This window comes from Triticum dicoccoides, chromosome 5A (assembly GCF_002162155.2).
Source record: "Triticum dicoccoides isolate Atlit2015 ecotype Zavitan chromosome 5A, WEW_v2.0, whole genome shotgun sequence".
Taxonomy (NCBI): domain Eukaryota; kingdom Viridiplantae; phylum Streptophyta; class Magnoliopsida; order Poales; family Poaceae; genus Triticum; species Triticum dicoccoides.
Window position 1 is genome coordinate 465,125,918 of NC_041388.1, and position 6,788 is coordinate 465,132,705.

Consider the following 6,788-nt stretch of genomic DNA (forward strand, 5'->3'; position numbering starts at 1 on the left):
TTCAAACATAGGTCGTATTCGAACCAAGGAGAACATAGCTGTCGGTACCCTCTTGATCGGCGCAATGCCAAAGCCACTTGGGGCTACATGATCATATTCGAATCCTAGCTTAACCCCTTTGGTCTGGTTTACTAATCGTATTCGAACAGAAGCCTGCAAATTTTTATTTTTACTTGGCTTACGTTTTTGAAAAACAATCTTTGTTTTTTATTCTGCGGATTTTCCTCTAGATCTAAGTATAAGTATGGTTTCAATTTAACCTAGCTTGGGTTTTTGACGATAAATCGCCAGTGTATGACAATCATCATACATATGGAAGTGTTGGCTTCTAAAAGATTGGGTTATCACCCTTATTGTTCGGGTCACATGAACTGGCAGTGCAAATTCAAAATCACAGGTATGATATTGCCATTGTGTTTCAAAGTTAAAATTCATAACAGGCTTATCTGTGTCTCTTCTTTCAATATTAATGGTCGTATGTAAGATATTATGACCCACCCTGTGGTAAGACACCAATATAATTCAATATCATAGGAATGATACATTTCATGTTGATTATTCTTGCATCCAGCCTTAATTATACAGTTATGTTGGTTTCCATGGTTGTGTATTGGGCGTTATGACCCGTCCGGCGGTAAACCGCCAGGACAATTTTTATATATTGCATGTAGGAACAGATTCAACACTACTGATATTGTAACGGATGTAAAGCATATCTTCACATGACGGACAAAAGTGTTGTACGCAACACAATATGCACGATGGCATAAGCAGAACACGAAGTTTTAAGCTAGCCTATTACAAGGCGCTTGGAGCCCAAAAGGATAATACTGGTTTTACTTTCACACATAGCATATGATAAACTTGAGCCGGTTCATGAATCCTGGCCGGGTTGACTGGATGGTTGAGACTCATCCCTTGCATGTTCGTCCTCCTCCACCATTTGGAAATTGGGTTTGGACCAATCAAAGCCATGAAGGGAGACAAACTCAGCCTCATCATCAATCAGACCAGATGGGTCAATTTCAGGGGCGAAAGTGTGCTTGCGAATCAGCGGGATTAAGTCCATCACTTTATATGAAGGAGTGAACATCTTCTTATTTTCTGCATCAAAACCTGGCCGATACTTGGTGAGATTGGTTTCTTCAGCAATGATGGTGGCATGAGGACGAATCTCTTTCACACAGGCAGCAAAGTCTTCTTGGTCGAAGGGACTTCCTTCTTCCTTAAAGCTGGGGTACCCCTGGCTACGTCTGCCGGATCTAACTCCGGTACCTAGGCTTTGGACCGGCTCAAAGCAGTTACGGCTCTGGCTCTCGGAAAATAACACTTGACTTCCTAAAACCTGGCAGGTAAGATGGACAGCTTCTTCAAGACATCACTCAACAAGTTTGGTCCTTGGTTCGCTAGGGAGATAATGGCAAGAGCCCGCTGAGCTCCAGTATACAATTGCTCCACAAGAGTGTAAACCGCCTTGAGCTTTATCAGACTATCTTGACTCAGATTGCTGCTCTAGGGACCTGTGAAGTTTTCCCAATGAGTTAAGTAGACGGCTTACATTATGGTGACAAATATAGACTTTTAGTAAGTAATAAGGTGATTTATCAAAGATTGCAGAAACCATCTGAGAAACACATTTCTTTAAACCGATGAGTTCAGCGGTAACTTCTTTCAGAGCCGCCTCGGCCGTTTCAGCACGCTGCGTCAGGGCAGTCTTCTCATTAGCGCAAGCCTTTTTCTCTGCACTAAAACTAGTCTTCAGTTTCTTTGCTTCAGACACACTCAATTGGAGTTTGGATTCAGTTTTCTTTGTTTCAGTCTCCTGAGTCGACAACCGGATCTTGGCTTCAGACAATTGGGATTCCAGTTCTGCGGTTGCAGTCTATATACAGAATATGGTTGTTTAGTTTCATGGCAGATTATAAAAGCAAGTCCCAAGTGCTTTGCAAGAAATAACACTTGGCACTTGGGGGCTAATGTCTGTCAGTGCAATTTTTTTGTCAAAGGAATTGGATTTTTTCTAGAAGTCCCAAGTGCTTTGCAAGAAAGACCACTTGGCACTTGGGGGCTAATGCATTTTGCTATTTTGCCTACCAAAGGTAAGCCGAATATGTTATTGATAGCCTCAGCTGGCTCGTAATGATATCTGGTCAAAGTATTTGTCTCTTCCATATTGGCTAATAGGACCGGCTCATTCATACTGATTAAACCGGCCCTTGGGGACTACACATGCAAATTGAAAAACTATCAGCATCTGGTTTGGTTGTAAGCCGGGAATCGAAAGGAGTCTAAGGCAAAAGCCTATAAGTCTATTAAAAGTCTACACATCATTCACTCTTATCAGACTCCGCAGACTTGGGGGCTGCCTGGGTACATAACTTATATAAGCCGGAGAACATACCTCATATTTTTGATACATCTGTTTGACCATTTCAATCTCTGAATCACGGCTGGAGTTGACTTGGCTAAGATAGCCAGATAGTACTTCACCAATACTCATATGAGTGTAGTGGGAGACATCAAACCTCACTTTCTACCTCTCCATGACTTCTTGCTTTGCGGAGTGTCTTGCCAGCACAGTCGGATTACCCGGTTCAACGAATCTGGTACCAGTGATTAAAACATCATTGCCGTAAGTCTCTGGCGGGTTAGCTGAGCTTGACGGTTCAGTAGTGGATGGATTAAGAACGGTTTCGTCAACAGACGGCTCAAGAAGATTTGATTGAACATTGATAGCAGGGTCTTCCGGTGCTTCAGTTTGTTCCGGGGCAAGAGTCGGCTGCACCAGTTCAGCGGCTTTTGGATCCTCATCCGGTTTTGCCACCATTGCTTTCTTGGGCTTTGCTTGACCACTAAGAAGAATTTGATGAGTCATTATAACGATACGGGCATAAAGGTGCAGAAGAAGGATAATTATCTTTACCCGGGGCAGTCTTAAAAGCCATCAGCTGAGTTTGTGAAGAATCACTAGAGGAGGAACGAGCAATCTCCTGCAAAAGTGGAATTATAGTTGAGTGACTTATAAAAGTGACTTGTTCATCAGAGTTAAGATTTAAAAGAACCTCATTTTGGCGTTTTCGAGGGGTTTTCAGTAAGCCGGAGGATAACCCATCGTCTCCACTGGTCCGGGTCTGACGACGGCTCTCATGTTGTTGTTGTTTCAAAAGAAAATGAGGATCTAAATAAGCCAAGGGGTGTGAAAACCTTACTTCCCGGGTTACCCACCGAAGTTTCTGCCTTGGTAAAGGTTCTGAGTCGGAGGAAATAATAGTTACCTCGTCTTCAACTGCCTGGCTGGCCCCCGTGTCCTCATGATAATAGTCAGTGTCAATAAGGTTGTTAAAAAGCAGGCCAAGAGAGTCAAGGGCTACCTCCAACTCAGAGATGCCATCCAACTTGAATAAGTCAGAAGCAGTTGTGTTCTTCTTAGATTTCCTGGCATTTTTCTTGGTGGCTATTGCAGCGGCTCTAGCTTTTTTGGCAGCCTCATGATCATATCTGGCCTTCCAAAAGTCAGATTTAGCCTGTAGAAACATAGCATGTTGAAACTCATGCAAATACTTAACTGCCGAGGAAAAAGGAGTGAAGAGGATTTACCTTTGGTGCCGGGTTAAGCTCGCACAAAGGATTCAACCCTACTTTGCTGGAGTCTTCATATTTGCTATTGACGAGGGTGGTCGCCATTTCAATGATGGCTTCTTCGGTCAGACGTAGGGAGCTATGATGTAATGGATCGTCTGTTCCTCCGGTATAGTTGCACATCAAGGCAGATTGGCGGCTCAGAGGGATGATCCGCCATGCGATCAAACAGCGGATCAAGTCAACTCCAGTTAAGCCATTTCCCAGCAAGGCTTGAACCCTATTGATTTTTCGGACAAGTTTCTTGCTTCAGCAGCAGAAAGTTTATCAGGGAGTAAATATTTAGCGTTAAGACGCTCAGCGCGATAACCCGACATTGGTTTTTCATCAGCTGGCAACGTGTCTTTGCAATAGAACCAGGTTTGGTTCCAGTCCTTGGGATGGCTTGGCAAGACTACTAGAGGAAAGACATCATCCCGTCTGCGCTGAATCGAAATCCCGCCAAGTTCCAAGCTGGGGCCATTGGTGTACTCATTCTAGTGGTTCAAACAGAAGTATTCTCTGAAGAGTTCAATAGTAGGTTATTTTTGAAGATAAACCTCGCAGAAAACTTGGAAGTTACAGATGTTTGATATGGAATTGGGTCTAATGACTTGTGGTTGAAGCTTGAAAAAATGTAGAACATCTCTAAAGAATTTTGAGCCGGGCGACGAAAAGCCCCGGTTCGTATGACCAGTAAAGATGATGATTTCACCATCCTTTGGCTGAGGTCTTTCTTCGGCCAGGTCAAGCGCGCGATAAGACATGACACTCTTCTCTGGTAAATATCCGACATTGAAAAAATCCTTTAGAGTATCTCAGTGACTGTGGAAGTGATCCAGTTGCAAACTGTTGTCGTCTTCGGCGGCATGGCAAAAAGACAATCTAAATCTTATGGACGTGTGATGATTTACTTTGGAATTCGTTGATTCATCCTTGTTCGAATGTTTATTGTGAAGACTACATGTTGCAATTTCGATCCATTGATTCAGCTTGTCTATCTGTCTTTCAAGATTCTAACGGATGTCAACCTCTCCAGGATGGCTCCTCCAACGCGTCAGAATCCGGACCACAATGATGGGGATCGGTCGAACCCTCCGCCACCACCTCCACCTCCGGAGGCATGGCAAGTAGGCCTGGCAGTCACCAACACCAACACTCAGATACTTTTGCAACTCTTGAAAGAGCGCAACCAAGGTCAAGGAAACCAAGGAAATCAAGGCCAAGGCAACAATCAGCCTCAATTTTCTACCCTCAACCAGTTCCTTGCAAACCAGTCGAAGTCTTTCAGCAAATGTGTCGAGGCCACAGATGCCGATGATTGGCTCGTGGACATCTGCAAGCATTTTGAATGTAGCAATGTCAGGCCTGAGGACTTTGTCAAGTTTGCTTCGTTTCAACTCAAGGACCAAGCTGCTGAGTGGTTTCAACAATACAGAGATTCCAGAGGAGGTCGTGTGATTACCTGGGATGATTTCCGCCGAGACTTCAAAGCTCATCACATTCCACCAAGTGTGGCTGAGAGCAAGCATGAGGAGTTCCGCAATCTCAAGCATGGCAGCATGTCCCTGTACCAATACAATATCCAGTTTCAGAAACTTGCTCGCTTCGCTAAAAAAAGATGTTCCTGATGAAAAGAGTATGATCTCTCAATTCAGAGGTGGCCTTAGAGAAGATCTGTAGTTAGCTCTCGTGCTTCTTGAGCCGACTAAGTTTGATCAATTCTATAACATGGCACTAAAGCAAGAAGCGGCTCAGCTCAAGTGTGAGGCTTCTAAGAAGAGAGTCAGGGATGTAGTTCAATCTTCTTCTTCATCACAAGTGGCAACTAAGCAACAGAAGTTCTGGTTGCCTCCTCGTCCGTTTCGCCAGCCCTACCAGCAGAAGAGCATAGGTAGCATGGATCTTCCCACCCACCCAACCCAGTCTATCAGAACAAAGCTCAGTCTCAAACTCCAAGGTCAAGTGCTCCTTATCATCATCCGCTCTCAGAGGTTACTTGCAACAAGTGTCAGCAAAAAAGGGCACTATGCAAACAAGTACTACAACTAGAGGTGCCTTCTGCCTCCTCCTCCTGTGAGAACTTCAAGCAATGCAGTGGTCAAGCATAATTCCAACGTTGCAAAGGTGAACATGATGAACGCAGCTCAAGCAGAGGATTCTGCGAAAGTGATCATGGGTAATTTTCCTATTAACGACTTTCCTGCAAAAGTCTTATTCGATTCTGGTGCATCGCATTCTTTCATTTCAAGACCTTTTGTGGCTATGCATGATTTGGTTACTCAGGTATTGCCGAGACCTTTGTGTTGGGGAACATAGTAATTTCAAAAAATTCCCTACGCACACGCAAGATCATGGTGATGCATAGCAACGAGAAGGAAGAGTATCGTCCACGTACCCTCGTAGACCGTAAGAGGAAGCGTAATGAGAACGCGGTTGATGTAGTCGTACGTCTTCATGATCCGACCGATCCAAGTATCGAACGTACGACACCTCCGAGTTCAGCACACGTTCAGCTCAAAGATGTCCCACGAACTTCGATCCAGCAGAGCTTCGAGGGAGAGTTCCGTCAGCATGACGGCGTGTTGACGGTGATGCTATTGCTACCGACGCAGGGCTTCGGCTAAGCACCACTACGATATGATCGAGGTGGATTATGGTGGAGGGGGGCACCGCACACGGCGAAGGGATTAATGATCAACTTGTGTGTCCTGGGATGCCCCCTGCCCCCGTATATAAAGGAGCAAGGGAGGAGGAGGCCGGCCCTAGGAGGGGCGCGCCAAGGGAGTAGGATTCGTACTTCTAGTAGGAGTAGGTTTCCCCCTTTCCTAGTCCAACTAGGAGAAAGGGGGAAAGGAGGGAGGGGGAGAAGGAAAGGAGAGGGGGGCCGCACCCCAAACCCCTTGTCCAATTCGGACTGGGATTGGGAGGGGCGCGCGCCACCTCCTGGCTGCTGCCTCTCCTTCCCAGTAAAGCCCAATAAGGCCCAACACTTCATCCCCGTATTCCCGTAACTCCTCGGTACTCCGAAAAATACCCGAATCACTCGGAACCTTTCCGATGTCCGAATATAGTCTTCCAATATATTGATCTTTACATCTCGACCATTTCGAGACTCCTCGTCATATCCCCGATCTTATCCGGGACTCCTAACTACCTTCGGTACATCA